The sequence below is a fragment of the Ochotona princeps genome, chromosome 8, assembly GCF_030435755.1.
Source record: "Ochotona princeps isolate mOchPri1 chromosome 8, mOchPri1.hap1, whole genome shotgun sequence".
Taxonomy (NCBI): domain Eukaryota; kingdom Metazoa; phylum Chordata; class Mammalia; order Lagomorpha; family Ochotonidae; genus Ochotona; species Ochotona princeps.
This window is the reverse complement of record NC_080839.1, coordinates 11,394,202-11,413,908: the sequence shown is the minus strand read 5'-3', so window position 1 is coordinate 11,413,908 and position 19,707 is coordinate 11,394,202. Positions and strand designations below refer to the sequence as shown.

The window sequence follows — 19,707 nt, the reverse complement described above, 5'->3', positions numbered from 1 at the left end:
CCATAAAGGAATTCCTTTATGAAAACGGTCATGGCCGCAATGGGGTGGGGTGGGGCGCTGGAAGGAGGGGAGAAGGCTGTGTGATGGCACAGTTGGCTAATCCTCCCCCTGTAAGTGCTGCAGTACCACATGGGTGCCAGCCTGTGTCCCAGCTACTTACTTTGCATCCAGTCCCCTGTTTGTGGCCTGGGAAGGCAGCAGAGGATGGCCCCATACCTTGGAATCATGCATCCATGTGGGAGTCCCTGGGGAAGCTTTGGCTCATGGCTGCATTTGGCTTCATACCAGCCCCTTGGGGGAGTGAACCAGCAGATTAAAAATCTTTCTGTCTCTGCTTCTCTCCGTAAATCTGCCTTTTGAATAAAGATAAATTATAAATCTTAAGTAAAAGAAAGAAAACTGCCATTGAACTGGCAGGAATACCTTTTAACTGACTTGGAAAATGGTAGTCTATTAAGGACACTTTTCTCAAGGTGAGCTCATTTTGGTACATTTTGAAGGCATATTTTGGTGCATTTCAGCACTTCATGGTTGGCTACCATTCTGCAGCCCTGAGTCCTGGAGCTGAGTAGCTGGCGGTGGACACTCCTGTTGAAGTTGGCTGATGTCAATGTGGCCGAACCTGCACTGTTTGTTTTGTGTGCTGCTTTCAGTCACTCTGGGGCTGGTACTGGGCCTGGCCATTGTTTAAGGCCTTAGGATTGACAAAGCTAGCAAGCAGTTCTTTGGAGGAAATTGAGACAGTATTTTTAGTTTTCTCTTTTTGAGAATACTTTCAAATAGTTTCAGGAAATCTTTGTCAGGTTACTGACTAGTTTCAGAAATACTAAAGCTTTGCAGAAACAGTTTGAAAAATACACTCCCTAAGGAGCAAAAATCAGCAATAAATGAGTAGTGAAAGGGTTAGATTTTTTAAAAAGATATTTTAAAATTTATTTTTATTGGTAAGTCAGATATACAGAGAGGAGAGACAGAGAGGAGAGACAGAGAGGAAGATCAGATATACAGAGAGGAGAGACAGAGAGGAAGATCTTGCGTCCACCGATTCACTCCCCAAGTGACCGCAATGGCCGGAACTGAGCCAATCCAAAGCCAGGAACCAGCATCTTCTTTTGGGTCTCGCACATGGGTGCAGGGTCTCAAGGCTTTGGACCGTCATTGACTGCTTTCCCAGGCCACAAGCAGGGAGCTGGATGGGAAGTGGGCCGCCAGGATTAGAACTGGCGCCCATATGGAATCCTGGCATGTGCAAGGCAAAGGCTTTAGCCACTATGCACCATGCCAGACCCAAGGATTCAATTTTCAGTGTGACCAAAATACAATTGTTTGGATGTCCATAAACTAGAAAGAGATGAAAGAGCAAGATGGCATGGTCCATAAATTTCCTTTTGCAGGGAACCTGACAGAACCCTCGTGAGCAAGCTGGAGCATTAGCCAGAGAGATAGGGTGAACCCTTTTGGGACTCCATGGAGAGAGAACTTAAATAAAATGAGAATATCAATAAAGCGGTCAGAATTTGTGAAAAGGAACCAACTGTAACTAAAGTGAGAAACTCTCTTTCATCAGCTGACTAGAAAAGAAAAAGCAAAGGATCAGTAAACCTGAAGATGATATGTGGAAATTATCCTGTGAGAGAATGGAAAGGAAGGAAATAAAAAAGAATACGAGGAACTTGTGGGAGCAGGTGCTTCATCTAGATCTCCCCCATGGGTGGCAGAAGCCCTTATGCTTGGACCCACCTCCACTGCCTGGGTCAGGGAGCTGGATGGAAAAGGAGGAGTTGGCACATCAGCCAGTGTCCATATGGGATGCTGGCATCGCAGGCCACAGCTTAATCCATCATGCTACAATGCTGCTTGTATAGATGAATCTAAAGGCCACTGTTTTTGTAGTTTTGGTTTGATCTGTAACATCTCTCTTTCCCATGTCAACTGAAAGGTAAACGGGTGAAAAAAGAATTATCTATGAACATCAAAGTTAAAAAATGTGTTGCATGATAATATTAGAAAGTGTATGTAATAGGGACAGAGTGAGAATTGGTGTGCTATTTAAATTAACTGATATTGTTCAAACTAGATTGCTTCAGGTTTAAGATAAAGTGTTCAAATTCTAGATTAAACTAGGTTTATCTTAATTACTTTATGGAGTTCCCAGAGAAGTCACTAACAAAGTAACTTGAAAAGCGATAATGGGGACCGGGCGGTGTGGCCTAGCGGCTAAAGTCCTTGCCTTGAATGGCCCGGGATCCCATATGGGCGCCTGTTCTAATCCCGGCAGCTCCACTTCCCATCCAGCTCCCTGCTTGTGGCCTGGGAAAGCAGTTGAGGAGGGTCCAATGCTTTGGGATCCTGCACCCATGTGGGAGACCTGGAGGAAGTTCCTGGTTCCCAGCTTTGGATCTGCACAGCACCAGCCGTTGCGGCTCACTTGGGGAGTGAAACTTCGGACGGAAAATCTTCCTCTCTGTCTCTCCTCCTCTCTGTATATCTGACTTTGTAAAACCTTAAAAAAAAAAAAAAACCCTAATGGGTACAATGTGATAAACTAATGGCTAAAGTCCTTGCCTTGCATGTGCCCGAATCCCATATGGACGCCAGTTATAATCCTGGCATCCCTGCTTCCCATCCAGCTCCCTGCTTGTGGCCTGGGAAAGCAGTAGAGAATGGCCCAAAGCCTTGGGACCCTGCACCTTGTGTGGCAGACCCTGAAGAAGCTCCTGGCTCCTGGCTTCACATTGGCTCAGCTCCAGCCATTGCGACCAAATGAGGAGTGAACTATTGGACAGAAGATCTTCCTTCTGTCTCTCTTCCTCTCTGTATATCAGATTTTCCAATAAAAATAAATAAATCTTTAAAAAATATTTCTCTCTGTCTCTCTCTTTGCAGCTCTGACTTTCAAATAAAACTGAAGTAAGTCTTTTTAAAAAAATATTGCAAGTTTTTGTTGTTGAAGATTTGTTTTTATTGGAACGCCAGTTATACAGAGAGGAGGAGAGACAGAGAGGAAGATCTTGTGTCTGCTGCTTCACTCATCAAGTGTCTGTAGCAGCCAGAGCTGAGCCAATTTGAAGCCAGGAGCCAGGAACTTCCTCCAGGTCTCCCGTGCAGGTGCAGGGTCCCAAGGCTTTGGGCCGTCCTGGACTGCTTTCCCAGGTGCTTTAGCAGGGAGCTGGATGGGAAGCAGGGCTGCCAGGATTAGACCTGACGCTCATATAGGATCCTGGTGCGTGCAAGGCGAGGATTTTAGCTGTTAGGCTACCATGCTGGGCCCTATTGCAAGGTTTTAATGAGTGAAATAAAAAAGGGGCATCAAAATCATCCCATACTCTGCTGGCTCTGTCTTCAGACCAGAGAGAGTATACCTAAGGAGCCGTTGGACTTGACTGGACAATAAGATGCTGGACTCTATGTTTGGTACATACTTGCAATGGGGGACTCTCAACTGAACTTGAACTGTGGTTATGCAACAAGGTGGAGGAATCCACCATGGTGGGAGGGTTTGGGGAGGGGTGGGGAGAACCCAAGTACCTATGAAACTGTGTCACATAATACAATGTAATTAATGAATTAAAAATAATAAATAATAATAAGAAAAAAATCATCCCAGCATTTAGGAAAGTGAAAAACCAAAAAGCAGAATATAAAATGAACAGATATACTTCTTTATCAAAGTCGTATTAAGTGGAAATTGATGGAATTGTTAAAATGCAAAGAGTAGCAGACTCGATTTTTAGAAAGTATTGATTTTAGAAAATAATCTATCAGCTGGGGTCCCTGCCTTGAACGTGCTGGGAATCCGTGTGGGCGCTTGTTTTATTCCCAGCAGCCACGCTTCCCATCCAGCTCCCTGCCTGTGGCCTAGGAAAGCAGTCGAGGACGGCCCAAGGCCTTGGGGCCCTGCACCCGCGTGGGAGACCTGGAAGAGCTCCTGGGTCCTGCCTTCGGATCGGCGTAGCACCGGCTGTTGCAGTCACTTAGGGAGTGATGTTTTTTCTGTCTCTCCTCCTCTATATGTGTGTCTGACTTTGTAATAGAAATGGATGAATCCTAAGAAAAACAAAAAAGGAAAGGAAAAAGAAAATAATCCATGTTTATTCAGTCTGCAAGATTCACTTGTGTATAGGACAAAAAGAGGTTCAAAAAGTTGGGAAAAAATGTAACCCAGGAAAATGATAGACGAAAGGGAGCAGAGGCAAATAGATTTTATATAATACCACGTATCAGAGACAAAGATTTGGAGATTTTTCTACCTACTTCCTTTTTACAAAAATTATTTATTTGAAAGGCAGAGTTACAGAGAGCAAGAGAGTGAATGAGAGAAAGAGAATCTCCTTCCATCCACTGGTTCACTCCCCAAATGGCTGCAGTGGCTAGAGCAGGGCCAGGCTGAAGCCAGGATCCAGGAGCTCCATCCTGGCCTCCCACTTGGATGGCAGGGGTCCTCTACTGCTTTCCTAGGCTCATTGGCATGGAGCTGGATTAGAAGTGGAACAGTCAGGACCCAAACCCATGCTTTGTTTTTATTTGGTTTTGCTTTTTTTTTTTTTTAATTTAAGTGAGGGATTTCTGGGGGGTGGGGGAGAGAGAGAGAGAGAGAGAGAGAGAGAGAGAGAGATCTCTTTCATCTATTGGTTCACTCTCCAAATGGCCACAGTGGCCAGAGCTGGACTGCTATACAACCGGGAGCCTGGAGCTTCTGTGTCATCCAGGTGGATGCAAAAGAACTTGGACTTTTCTCCTCTGCTTTCCATGCCACAAGAAGGGAGCTAGGGGCCAGCATGATGGCCTAGTGGCTAATTCCTTGCCTTGCAACTGCTGGGATCCCATATGGGCACTGGTTCATGTCCCGGCTGCTCCACTTCCCATTCAGCTTCCTGCTTGTGGCCTGGGAAAGCAGTCGAGGACGGCCCAAAGCCGTGGAACTCTGCGCCTATGTGGGAGACTAGGGGAAGGCTCTTGGCTGCTTGCTTCTGTGTTTGGGTTGGTTCAGCTCTGGCCATTACAGCACTTCAGAGGTGAACCAGCAGATGGAATGTGTTTCTCTCTGTTACTCTCTCTGTAAATCTGCCTCCCAAGAAAAATACAATCTTAAAAACAAGAAGAAGGAGGAAGAGGAGAAGGGAACAGGATTGGAAGTGGAGTAGCTGTGATTCAAACCGGCATTCATAAGGGGTGTCTGGGTCACGGGCAGAGGATAAGCTGGCTATGCCATTGTGCTGGCCACAAAACTCATGCTTTTATGGGATGCTGGCACTACAAGCAGTGGCTTATCCCAATGCAGTACATCCTACTACAGCTTAAGCACCACATTTTTAGGTAACCAATGACTCAAAAAAGAAATAACAGGGAGAAAGTAGAAATTATCTCGATAAAAATGAAAATCAAATGCAACATCATAAAATTTATGGGATGCATTAAACAGGGAAATTTATAGCTGGAATTAAACCCATTAAAAAAGGAAAGAACGATATGAAGTTAGCTACACACCTGAGGGACCGAGAACAGCAACTTGAATGAAAAGCTGGCAGAAAAAAGTCATAAAGTGTATTTTTAGAAAGCAGTGAAATATAGAAAAAAGAGTGAGCAAATCAATGAAACTTATAGTTCATTGCTTTAAGCACATCACTAATATTAAATAGAAAATGAAAAACAAAAGAATGTCTTAAGAAGAAAACAGTACGAACATTATTTAAAGATTTATTTATTTTTATTGGAAAATATGATATACAGAGAGGAGAAGAGACAGAAAGGAAGATCTTCCATCCGCTGATTCACTCCCTCAGCGACTGCCATGGCCAGAGCTGAGCCAATGTGAAGCCAGGAGCCAGGAGCTTCTTCAGGGTCTCCCACACGGGTGCAGGTTCTCAAGGCTTTGGGCCATCCTCAACTGCTTCCCCAGGCCACAGCAGGGAGCTGGCTGGGAAGTGAGGCTGCAGGATTAGACCTGGTGCCCATATGGGATCCCAGCGTGTGAAAGGCAAGGACTTGAGTTACGAGGCTACCATGCCGGGCCCAATATGAAAGTTTCTGTGGCAACACACTGAAGAGCTTAGAAGGAAAGAAGATCTGAGTATAGAGATTGGATCAGTGAGTTAAAATTTGCAACAAAGAAAGCCAGCGGAAAGTCAGTTGCGTTCATTAGTGAAACTAATGATTGAATTCAATAATAATTGAAGGGCAGACAAGGACAGAGATGGAAAACTGTGAACTAATGTCCTACTATCTCATAGCATTTGAAACTTTCTACACAGCAGTTATCAAGTCATGTGGTATCAGAATAAGGCTAGACATACAAGAGCAATGGATTTTCATCAAGGGTGCCATGACCATTAGAAGGGAAATGGCAATCTTCCTGAGAAGCTGGGTATTCATGTGCAGAAATGAGGGTGAATCCTCTCTTCAGCCCACGTACAAAACTTCCAGCTTGATGTACATGGAGGGTCTAGACTTATGAGCTAGCACTCTTAGGCTCCTAGAAGAAAATTGGACCATATTCACGGTCTTTGGGTGAGGCATTGGCATCTTAAATGTGATACCCAAAGCACAGGCAGTAGAGACTAATTCGATCAGTGAGCATTCTCTGAGTGAAGAAGGTTGGTGCACCAGAGGCATGTATGTAATTGACTGGGAGAAGGCATTTGCAAATCACCTATCTGATCAGGGCCTGAGGTGGGCTGACCGGGGGAGTACTGCGCAGTGGGAGCCAGAGTTTCAGTTGGGGGTGCTCAAGAAATTGTGGGGAAAATGTGATATCTAAACCACACTGTGGATATTCCTAAAGTTTTTGAGTCGTACATCTAAAAATCCTTACAATGCAAATTGTGTTATGCATATCTACCACAACAAAACGTAGAAAGTAAAAAGTTTAGAAAGCAATAGTGAAAGCAGTCATGTTTAGCAGAGAGCTGCATCATTTCTTCAGGTGCTGTTAAACCAGCTGTTTTGGGAGCTTAGTGACACAATATATGAATTCTGCATTGCTGATTTAAGCATGCCTTTGTCTCATTTAAGATGAAATTCTCAAGCAGACATCATTCCATAATTCCTCTGAGGTGCCATCTGAAGAAGCCACTACAATAGGCAAATCAGTTACAAAGAGAGATGTAAATGAAGGTAAGTATATGTCAGTAGACATGTAAGTGCACTTTAAAAAAATAATCATCTTTATTGGAAAGTCCGATTTACAGAGAGTGGGAGAGACAGATAGGAAGATCTTATGTCTGCTGATTCACTCCCCAAGATGCCGCCAGGGCCTGAGCTGAGCTGATCCAAAACCAGGAGCCTCTTCTGGGTCTCCCATGTGGGTGCAGGGTCCCAAGGCTTTGGGCCATTCTCTACTGCTTTCCCAGGCCACAAGCAGGGAGCTGGATGCGAAGCATGGCTGCCAGGATTAGACCTGGTACTCATATGGGATCCCAGCATGTGCAAGGCGAGGACTTTAGCCACTAGTCTACTACACCGGGCACATGTGCGCATTTTTGTTAGGCTCTGTATTTGGTATTATCTTTACCTTCTTGAAACAAGCGTTTGTGGGACAAAGGTAGACAGTGTGAGGTCTCTGTCTAAACGTCTATCCACATCATGGAGTCTGTGGTCCAAAGTATAATCCGCCTGTCTTCTAGTGTGACCCCGGATACGAGGGTCTAGGCAGTCCTGCCGTTGTGGATGTTGTTCAGGGATTAGATTTGAAAGGGAGTTCATTTTTCCTGGCAACGCAAACCGTGGGTGAAATTCTTTTTTTAAAATTTTATTTTATTATTTTTAATAATCTTACTTATTTGATTAGGGTACAGAGAGTCAAGGGCTACAGGAAAATGGGTAATACCATTGTTTCCACACTAATATCATCATTTTTTCCCCTGTTTCTGGGATCAGGGGAGAAACAAAGGGAGAAGCCTCACCCAGCCTCCCACCCATCCCAGGTCCCAGATGTGAGACACACGCCAAGGGTCCTGCTCAAGCAGTTACGATAGTTCAACAGTTCTGAATTGCTGCCACTCTCGCTGTTCAATTGCGATAAAATTATTCAGAATCCACTGGCTGACGTAGTCTCTTCATGGTTGGGGTTCTGAGCTGAGCAGTTCAGTTGGAGGGATCGCCAAAGAAACTTCGTCTGAGGTGATCCCAGACTGGGTGACATTCTAACTTTCTATTCCATCCACTCTGTCCTTCCATGTGCTGATGTGTTGTGGGTGAGCAGGGGAGCGGTAAAGTCCTCAGGGCCCCATTCAATGGATAAGACAAAACCCCAAGTGCCCTGCCCTGAGCACACAGACAGACAGGACAAACGAAGGCCATGACTGTGTCCAGAGCAGTTTCCTAGTACCGAATAAAAGGAGTGCTGGGGGAACTGGGAGAACGACAGACCCCCTGAGGCTGGGGAATGAGCCTGGCTGGGTGTTTTGCGTGTAGATGTGCATTCATTCCAGTGCCCAAGGGCTGTTTCCCACCACCTCTGCCCAGGGAGCCGCAGTCAGGGGAAGGTGTCCATCTGCTCCACGGACTTAACTCTCAGACACGTTTCTAAAGCACAAATCGACTTCTCTATTGACATTCTGACTTTAGAAACATAATATGTGCTAAAGAAAACCTCCCCTTCCCCCCGCCTCACCCCTTGTCTTATCCAAGGAGCTCGTGTGGCTTGCGGTTCTCCTGATGCCTACAACTCTTTCCTCAGCACTGTGGACAAAATCCCTGATTACAGTAAATGCAAATGGCTAAAGTTGGAACTGGGAATCCCTATGTGACCGTTCTTGTGTCTCTTGCCTGAGTTCAGAAACCCAATGAGAGCCTAGGGCAGGTGCCTGGCAGATGGGGGCTCAGGCTCTTATAAAAACTTGACTGTGGGAACTTTGGCTCCAGTTGAGCAGAGAGCCCAGCACTGGGGAGGCTAAGAATCCCTGTGATACCCCTGAGGAGTTACTTCTGCAAGATGTGCAGTATAATAGGGTAAAAAGAACAAGCTGCTGTCCTCCCAACTCACCCAGGAAACCCTTCTGCCCCTGATGTGAGGGGGCTGAGCACTCCGCTGAGCGTCATCCCTGGGGATGAGGAAGCAGGGAAATCTCTGTGTGCCCAGGAGGATTATGGGCAAGTTGACTCTGGCTGATGAGTAAAGGCCTGCCTTGCTGCTTTCACTGTGGTGGAAGCAAAATGCCTTGAGTCCAAGGTGAGCAACTGCCACCCCAGGAAGCATATTTCCAAACAAAAAGAAAGGAATAAAGCAGGACAAACATGTCACTGTCCAGACTTCCTGGAGGGAGAAGAGATGATGATTGTTTATCTAGAGCAGCACGTGGCATGGGACCATCTCACGCACACAGTCCGTGTTCCTCCATTTGTCTGTGATGGGCTCCCGCCTGTCTTGGCACCATTTATGTGGACGTTCATCTTGGTTGTAGTGATCTGAGAGGCCTCCTTTATAATACACTGCATGTTCCTACTTATTTTTTTTTTTTTTTTTTTTTTAAGTTTTAAGAGTTACAGAAAAGAAGAGACAGAGATCTTTCATGTGCTGGTTCATACCCCAAGTGGTCAGGCTAAAGCTAGGAGCTCCCTCAGGCTCTCCCACATGGGTGGTTGAGGGCTCAAGCACTCGAACCTTCTTTGGTTATTTTCCCTAGCTTATTAGCAGGCAGCTGGATCAGAAGTGGAGTAACCAGGATACAAACTGGCACCTCTACGGGATGCTAGCACTGCAGGAGGCAGCCTTGACCTGGTGTGCCACAACATTGACCTCTTAAGTATTGTTTCAAAAGATTTATTTGAGGGCCAGGTGCGGTGGCCTAGCACCTAAAGTCCTTACTTTGCACGTGCTGGGATCCCATATGCGCGCCAGTTCTAATCTCGGCAGTACCACTTCCCATCCAGCTCCCTGCTTGTGGCCTGGGAAAACAGTAAGGAATGGCCCAAAGCCTTGGGACCCTGTCCCCGAGCGGGAGACCCTGAAGAGGTTCCTGGCTTCTGGCTTTGGATGACTCTGCTCCCGACTTTGGATCAGTGTAGCTCCAGCTGTTGTGGCCACTTGGGGAGTGAATCATTAAACCGAAGATCTTTCTCTCCGTCCCTCCTCCTCTATATACATATCTGACTTTGGTATAAACCTAAGTAAAATATTTTTTAAAAATGAAGAAAAAGATTTATTTGGAAGGCAGAGTATTTTATTATTATTTTCTTAAAAGTTTATTCTTGATGGTGTTTACATAGTTGAGGAGGACACAAACCCATGTGGACCACTGATTTGGGTGGGAATGGGAGAGAATTAGGGGGAAATGGGTGAGGCAACCTTTTCAAATTTTTTTCTTCTTGTTGTATTTGGGGGAAGGAAGGAGAGAAGGGAAGAGAGTGGTTCCCAGTGGCCTAATCATATCAGTACCCTGAGATGCAGGACAGCCACTGATGTCATGCCAGGGTCCCCGATGTGGATCACGTTGTGAGGGCACTGCTTAAGTTGTTTCAATAGTTCCGAGATGCTGTTAATTTCATTGCTCCAAGGTTGAGGGAATCCTTCCAAGGTCCATTGACAGACATAGTCAAACTTGGAGTTTCCATTTGCCCAGATATTTGCTGTCAACGCTTGGTGGAGAAAGTTGTCCAATTTGTTCTGCCCTCCATCCTCTGCTATGGTACTAGATGTCCTCTGTGGGCCTGAGTGAGCTGTCATGTCCCCCATGTACAACTGACATGCCATCCACTACACTGATTTCAACAACCAAGGAGGCCCATTTCTGACACATGGCACTCCATAGTCAGATCACAGATCCTGTCATTTTTTGTGGTTGGAGTTTAGAGTCCAGTGGTCCAATTGGGGGAGTCCCCAAAGAGACCTTACCAGAGGTGACTCCAGACCTGACTCCTACAAGTGCCAGCAGTGAGGGGTTCAGCTTGTCACCCACATCATATTAGCCAGTAGCTAAAGCTATTCTTTGTCTCTGGGGCCTCCAGTCTGAGTTGGGACACCCGGCAATGAGGTATTATTCATCTCTGCATAAAGGTCCATATCCATACTCATCCCCTAAGAGCATAAAACCAAAAACTATGATGGCAGAAAGACTTGGTTTTCTCGTTGAGCACAAAGTCAAATGTTCTTGCTTCATTTAGGACGATTTTGTTGCGGGATGATGGGATGTGCATGATCGATGATTTCGGTTGAGTCTGTTTTGTCAAACGACGGGGATGTTTCCTTATGTGCTACTGTGCTCACTCTTGAAAAGGTCTGCTGCATTTTTCATAGTTTGCTTTCTATTTTTTTTTTTGAAGTCTAAAGCATAAGCCTTAGTTTATTTTTAAACTTTTTTATTAATTTAATTGCATTATGTGGTACATTTTTATATGCACTGGGAATCCCCCCGTCCCTCCCCAAACCCTCCCCCCCACGGTGGATTGCTCCACCTTGTTGCATTTCCATAGTTCAAATTCAATTAACATTCTTTCATTGGAGGTATTGACCAAGCATAAAGTCCAGCATCTTATTGTCCCAGTAAGTTCAATGGTTTCTTGGTGAGACCATCTCTGGTCTGAAGGTGGAGCCAGCAGAGTATCATCCCAATCAATTAAAAGCCCCAACATAATATTTACAACCATTTACAACATTATGGCATTAATTGACATGGTATTGATTAACCAATATGTTAATAAGAAAATGTGTGTTCTCAGCCACAACCTGTGACTTCCTCTTAGACATTTCAATTTTGGTTTATATTCAGCCATGTTCTATATACCTTAAAATGGCTATAGATTGCTATTCAGCTGTCTTGTGTCTGTTTTAATGTTAGTATTTAGCAGTTTATAGCATTGAAGCATGATTTTGCTGAACCTGGCTGTTTTTCTGGTAGTCTAACTCTGTAACTCTAACAGGACATATGTCAATAGTTTAGGTGAACGTTTTTTGGGGGGGTGTGCAGAGAAATGTTCAATACCCCAGTGAGGAGTAACTGATCTTTGTGTCCCACCCAGTGAGTTATAAGTGCATCCCCGCTGACCGTTTCCTGTCTGTTTCTAAGCTTTCCTTGTTGTTCTCTGTCTATCCTAGTTTGTTTATTTGTTTGTTTGTTTGTTTGGAGGGGTTTCTGGAGCGATCGTGATGGTCATTACGAGAGAGGGTGGGGACCCAAAGTTGGTAGCAGGCAAGGACCAGAGAAAGCTCCTCTCCCTAGTCCCGAAGGAAGTTTACTGTTCTTCTGTTTCTGCGGACTGCTCAGGGATCCTGGTTGTCTTCGTAGTTTGCTTTCTAAAGCAGCAGTGTTTGGAAATCAGTCAGTGTATCTTAGTATCTGACCATCATGGTACGTTCCTTACCACAGGGAAAAAAATCCAAAGGGTGGGTGCTTGTGAAGGCTGAATCCCGCATGGGCATTGCTGGTTTTGAGTCTCCAGATCTGCTTCTGATTTTGATTTCCTGTTAATTTGCACCCTGGAACTCAGCAAGTGCTGGCTCAAGTTGCTGGGTTCCTGCCCCCATGTAGGAAACTTGGGCTGAGTGCCTGGGTCCTGGCATTAGCCTGGCCCGGGGCCAGTTCTTATGGATAGTTAAGGTGTGAACTTGAGAGTGAAGATTCTCTTATGTCTCTGCCTTTCAAATAAAGATTTTTAAAAATTAACAAATGGTTATGATCACAACTCATCACATGTAATAGAAGTTCTTCAAATGCTTCAAAGATACTTAGGTAAAGAAAACTTTTGACCTTCCTGAAGACAAGTATATACAGTGATTCTGAAAATAAGAGGATTAATTTTGTTGTGTAGACAGGAGGAGAGTAAATGTGTTTAAGGATCAAATCTAGTTGTTTAAAGCTCTGTGAAAGAGCAAGGCAAGGGCCCGGCGGTGTGGCATAGTGGCTAAAGTCCTCGCCTTGAATGTCCCGGGATCCCATATGCGCGCCGATTCTAATCCCGGCAGCTCCACTTCCCATCCAGCTTCCTGCTTGTGGCGTGGGAAAGCAGTTGAGGACGACCCAATGCATTGGGACCCTGCACCCGCGTGGGAGACCCGGAAGAGGTTCCTGGTTCCTGGCTTTGGATCAGCGTGCACCGGCCGTTGCGGCTCACTTGGGGAGTGAATCATTGGACGTATCTTCCTCTCCGTCTCTCCTCCTCTCTGTATATCTGACTTTGCAATAAAGTAAATAAATCTTTAAAAAAGAATTTGATTAAAAAAAAGAAAGAGCAAGGCAAGCCCACATCTCTATGCACTGATTCCACACTAGCCAGAAGATTCTGTCTGTGGCTGTCACCATCTTGGCTCTGATTTGACAAGTTGGCCTTTTCCACGTGAAATGGTTATGAGTCACCTTAAAATGGGTGTTTTCTGTCTTTTTAAGTCCAATTAGATAAGGAACAAGTCTCCTTTTCCCAAGGAATGATTAGAACTTCATCCAGCTATCGACACATAAACCAGTTAAAATGGCAGAGCTGGGATTCAAATACCTGTTACTCTGACCCCATCTTTCTTCGACTAAATCATCCACAAACCCACATGTAATCTTTTTGATTTTATTATCCAAAATGCCAAAAAAGGACAGTGGGTAAGGAAGGGAGAGAGTGAGAGGAAAGGGGAGAGAGTGGGATATAGGAGCAGATAAAGAGATCTTTCATCTACAGATTCACTCCCCAAATGCTCACAATAATAGTAGGCAGGGGTAAACCTGGCTGAATTCAGATGGGATTTAAATTCTCCAAAATTCTGACTCCCAACATTGAGTTGACACTAAAATAACTTTCACCATAAAAACTCATCCCAGACCAGTGGTGCTTAATGTTAGATGTGTCTTCTCTTCTGTAGATCATGTTTCAGAGGCGATTGACACCAGAGAATCCCCTTTGTTCCTCAGAGATGTACAGGGCCTTGCGACCAGCACAGCAGAAACAGCAGTTAGCCGAGGTGAGACTCTCCAGCCTGGACCAAGGGAGAGCCGTAAGTGCCCAGACTTGAGCATGCATGCTGGAGATGGAAGGCACACCTTTAATTTACCTTCAAAAGTGGATGATTTGTGGCTAAAATTAAAATCATTCTTGCCATTGTCCCTCCAGGTCCTGTTTCTCTGATTCCCTTTTCCTGTCAGTCTCATTTAAAGTGGTGATGAGGAGGACAAGACCTAGACATTCCTGATGTCAGCTGGCATCTTTTTCCTTTGAGCTCCAGCTAAGATCCCAAGCCCACCCTTGGTGGCTGCTGCCCTTCTGCTGCTGGCTAGAACCTGGCACCATCACTGTCCTTTCACCTCCTGTTGGTACAGGTGTGATCCCCCCCACCCCACCCCCAGCCTGCACACATGTGGCTGAGTCTGTATACCATAGGGTTTGCTGTGGCTGGGAGAAAGGAGGAGGGGCAGCAGAGCCAGGCTTATATCACTGAGAAGGCTGTCAGCCAAATGCTCATCTCCATTGTCCTTGCAAGTCTGCAATAGGACTTTCTCACCTCCTCTAGTCTCTCACTTCAGTTCTCCCACGTGGTTTCTAGCAGCTTCTTTCTGCTGCCCTATTGCCTGCCAGTGGCTTATGAATTCACTTCCCTAAAGGAAGTCAGTTCTTTCTCCAAGAGCATTTCCAGCAGCAGCAGGTAGGCCATGAGGTGCTGGTGTTTGCGTCTCTGCTGTGAGCCAAACTCCTAGGTTGTACTGGCAGAGTCAGGCTGGGTGGTGGGTAGCAGCCAGGGTCTGTGTGGCTGGCTGCCTCTCTCATGTCTCATCTACTCTGTGTCATGTTCCGCAGGTGTCCGTGGTGGGAACATGCCCTGTGCACAGCTCTTAATCTTCATGCGCCACAACATCATTGTCACTGCCTTTATCGTGGGTGCTATCTTTACGATTATGGTGATTGTTCTGTTGGTTTTCATCTCATATATCAGACGACGGCAACCATTGTGAGTGGCTCCCAGCACCCACTTAACCTCTTCCCACCACCCTGATCTTCCTGGATTTAGGAGAAGGGCTGGACTCCCTTCAAAACCAGGCTGTGTGTTTGTGGGTCTGGATGCCGAGGCATGACCTGGGTCCTAGGTGCTGTTTGGGTGACTGTCCCTGGGCTGACTGGATTTGGGCCGCCCATGTCCATCAGGCTACTGAAAGAGGAGACCCTGTCACCTCTGTTGCAAAGATTGGAAAACAGCCATAGGCTTGTAGAGAAGAGAAATGGATTGTGACAACAGGTGGGAAGGGATGTGAATGGGACTATTCAGCTGAGTCCCATGGGTGCAGATGTTCCTGGTTGTACGAGTCTTAAGGCAAGTTCTACTGGTCATGACACACAGCCACTTCAAAAACTATTCCCACCAACTTCTCCCTGATCCTGCACTTGAAGAATTAACAGCTGGCACAGTGATGGCCTTCAGAGGCCAGGCTCCAGCAGTAAGCATTTGACCAACAGAGTCTACGCAGAGTGCACCCCTTTTCAGTGCTTGATTAACCTCTTGGATGACAGGGCTCAAGCATGGAACTGTGAGAGCAGACACTAAGATTCAGTGAACTCACAGGCGTGTGCGCATGCGTCACTGCCTTTTGCAGTTCTGTGCCTTGTGGTGCATCATTGGGCACGTATCACAGAGGAAGAACAGCTCCCACACAGCCCGCTCACTGTGTCTTGGGCTCAGTGTGTCTCCAGAGAGAGGGGTCCTGGAGGGCGTGTGTGATGAGGGAAGAAGTGTCTCTGTTTGAGGCTGTGATGTTCCAATTGCCTAGCAAGAAGGACCCTGCTTTTCCTAAATGCCAGGAGTTTTGCAAGGTTCCTGGGACTGTTCATTCAGTGAGGGTAAGAGATGACATGTTTGAAAGTGCCTAAAAGTAAGCATGGCTCCCTTCCACTTGGCTCATCCTTTGAATGGGTTATTCCTCTTCCATGCCCTAAATCAAAGCTGTGTATGGCCTGAATTTGTCATGGAAAGGGTATCCCAAAAGGGATATTCTGGTGACTCAGTGCTACCCAGGAGTAGCAGGGATGTGACACAGGCGAAGCCTTCCTATTAGCAGATGGAATCCTTGTCCCTCCCTTAAGCCCCAAGAACACTAACCCTTCTACCTACCTGGAGAGTTGTGGAGCGTTCCTGCCTAAGTAGCTGAGCAAGGTTGTGGTTTTTTTTTTTTTAATTATTTATTATTTAACTTCAGTAATTACATTGTATTATGTGACACAATTACATAGATACTTGGGTTCTCCCCACCCCTCCCCAAACCCTCCCACCATGGTGGATTCCTCCACCTAGTTGCATAAAGGTTGTGTTTTGTGGTTTGTTTCAGATACCCTCCAGCAAGTATTACTTATAATATATTCATAATGGGTGAAAAAACATGGTGGCAGAAGAATTCTGAGCAATGTCTCAGCAAGTTATGTGGAAAAGTGAAGTTGCTGCCTTGCAATTCCTGTGTCTAACAGAGATGCTGGAGAGGCAGCCAGCCAAGACAGCAGTCTGCAGCGTGGGACTGTGCTCCATCCAGGTGGTGCAGAGGCAGTTCTAATTCTGACCTCAAGGTGTCCTTGGTAAACACCTTTATCCTTCCTATCCCAGTCTTCAATGGACTAAGAAAACATACTGCATCATAGGATGCTTACGATGACCTGACTGTCATGCTTAGTACAGAAGACCGTTTTCCCAGAAACCTGATTTCCTATTAGTCATTAATTCATTTAGTAAAGCATTTGCTAATAAATTCAGGCTATCATTGGATAATTATTCATTGCACACCTAACAGACAATAATATCCAAATGCAACAAAGGAACCAAAGATGTATCTTGCCTGGGTTCTGCCCCAGGCAGGATTGCAGTCTGGGGTGGTGTGAGGGCCTGACCACACTCAGTATGTTTTCTGGGAGGTGGGAATACATCAAGTAGGATACAAAGACGCTACTCAGTTTATGGGGCTCCATTTGCAGTTAGGCTTTCATAAGCTTCCAGTTCTGTAGCAGAATCAGGCATTTAAAATCAGTGTTTAAAAATTTCCCACACATTCACAAAGTGTTTTCTTTTCGTAAGAACTTGGTCTCCATGCAATCTGCAGCCATCTTCCTTGTTCAGATTCTCACTTCTACCTCTGCTGTTGAACAGGAACTAAATTCATACAGAGGAGATTTTAGTCACAACATCAATTGTACACCTCAGAGACTCATTCTCTCTTCCAGGTCAACATGATCTGCTGACTTGGGGTTTCTTTTCATTTTTTCCTGTTTTCTGTTAAGATTATTGTGGGAGTTTTTGGTAGCATAAAGCCTTGAACATTTTCTCTGCTGGGCATGAGGACAGCTAAAGCTGTTATCATCATCTTATTCCATGCAGATACTAACATGGGTTCTCAGTGTTTGTTTCTGTGATTATTCATTTTGCATATTGGAGTTCCATCTCCCATCCGTGGTTGTGTTACAGTGCTCTGTCTTTGGTAATGATCCTTTAATGTCTGTTTTTTTCTGTGTCTATTGTCCTGAGAACCTGCCCTGTGTGGTAGTGCCGGCTGGTCAGGCAAGTCAGAGAGCTGTGGCAGACCATCAGTGAGGGCAGGCTGGGCTCTCCAACACAAGCTACAGGGCACATGTGAAATTTTCTTCTCTTGGAAGGTCCCCAGAGCTGTGCTCCTAAGGCCTATTGATTGATCAAATTAGGCCTACTCAGGTTATTTGGGATAATGTTCTCTACTTGAAGTAACTGGTTATAGATGAGTTGTGTAAGAGGCATAGAGACCAAATTCCCATCTGCTGGTTCACTCTCCAAATGCCAGCCGTGGTTGGGACTGGACCAAGCTGAAACTGGGAGCCAAGAACTCCATCTAAATCTGCCTCATGGGTGGCAGCAGCCCAATCCCTTGAGGCATCACCACCATCTCCCAGGGACTGCATCTGCAGGATTTGGAGGGAGGTCCTGCTGCACCAAATGCCTGTCCCACCGCTTCCAGTTCTACTATTAGATTGCTAGAGCCAGGACTGGAATCAGTTGAGAACCTACATCATATATCAGGCACTGATTCAGCTCATTGAAAGCCTTCTGGGAAACTACTTTCTGTCTGACAATGTGTGGCTGCCTGACCAGCATGGTTTTCGAAAGGCCATTCCACTCATGTATGAAGCCATCTGCTTTAGCGTGATGGGAGCATGAAGAGCAGGGACATCCCTGACCATGGCCCCATTGCTGCATTTCATTTGCTGTGAAGTGAGGTCTTGGTCAGAAGCCAGGCTGTGTGGAACATTAAGATGAGCAGGGTGAGGCATTCTCTGAGAACCTGGGAGATAGTATGGGCAGAAGCATGGTGTGTGGGAAAAGCAATTCCTACCCAGTGTCTGTCCCAGCAAGAACAGTTTTATCACACCGAGAAAGTGACATTGCTTGAAATCATGACTGTTTAATTGAATAATGGGGAGTTAAAACAAACCTGGCTCCACATCACACATCCACATCTGTGAGTATGAATCACTGACCCCTTGGAGTCCAGCAGCTTTCCTAGAGGTACTCCATGGCAGACCTTGGGTAGGCACCCCAGCTGACAGCTACGACTGTCCCATTCTCTTCTTATTGGAGCCTTGGAGAATAATTTATGCATCTGAGAATGGGCTGGGTCATTTGGGTAGGCACCCCAGCTGACAGCTACGACTGTCCCATTCTCTTCTCACTGAAGCCTTGGAGAATAATTTGTGTATCTGAGAATGGGCTGGGTCATTTTCATCCTTTGGACACCAAGTTGCTGCTGATGCCTAGGAGTCTGCGTTTGAACTGTCAGTCAGTGGTGCACTATAGAAACTGGACCGTGGGGAGACAGTGATGGCCATAATGGAGCTTGTCTTTTTCAGGCCAATATCAGCCTTCCCAGCAGCCATGCCAAGCATGTACGGTCATCCCTTTTTCCTTGGCATGAGAATGAAGGCTCCATGAGGCCAAGGACTTTTCCAGGGTCCCTCAATGGGCAGTGGTAAACCCAAGAGGTAAAGATCACTCATGATGGCCAATGATCAGAGTACCAGGAGGGATTCAGTGTTGGGCTCGGGGCAATGTGTGTTTGGTTGTGTGTGTGGGAGGCTTGAAAGGGAGGCTGTCATTCTTTTGGGGGTTCTTGCACTAAGGGGCAACCACTTTCCAGCACCATAAAGTCCTGGTCTACCTTCTGAGGTTTTCGAGCCCTTGTCTGGTGCCCTCTTTACTGACTTTTGCTGGTCAAATACAGGCAGCACAAAACCGTACCCCAACCCCATCTGAGTATCCAGGAGGATTCCTGAAGGAAGTCCTGTACACTGGGAGACTGAAAGAGAACTGTGAGTCCAGCAGGTGAAGGGGTGGGGAGACCTCAGGCTGGGGCAAGGTGTGACCGACGACCCAAAGGTGCAAGGCGGGACACGGATTCCCTCCCATTCTCTTTGTCTGGAGCAAAAGCAGCCATGGGCACAACCTGGACACACAGCTGCTTCCCCCAGCTCAGGTGATTTTCGCCAGCATGCATAAGACCCTCTGCTGCTGTCACTGTGGTTGAACCCGCACCTTAACCTGCCGCCCCAGTCTCAGAGTGAGTGATCAGCTGCTGCTATGCACTTTCTACAGTCACCTCTGGCCAGGAAGCAGGGTATGGTCACAGGCTGCTGCACCTGTGCCCCTCAAGTCTAGGTGTCCTGTTCCTTTTTCAGGGTATGCAGACACCCCTTCCCCATGCACCCAAAGATGCCTAATGCATGAGCTCCAAATGCTGCCACCCCTTGGTGCCAGTGTGCAGCCTTGCTGCCTGGATTCCAGCTGCCTGGGTAACT

At 46.1% G+C, this 19,707-nt stretch overlaps 1 long non-coding RNA gene across 1 annotated transcript; it reads left to right on the top strand.

Annotated features, from left to right (window-relative positions):
• Window positions 1-6,970: 6,970 nt before the first annotated feature.
• LOC131480972 (uncharacterized) lies at window positions 6,971-14,776 on the top strand. The gene is made up of 3 exons (XR_009245928.1): window positions 6,971-7,113; window positions 13,781-13,879; window positions 14,710-14,776. It is a non-coding gene; the product is annotated as an uncharacterized LOC131480972 (long non-coding RNA).
• Window positions 14,777-19,707: the final 4,931 nt, after the last annotated feature.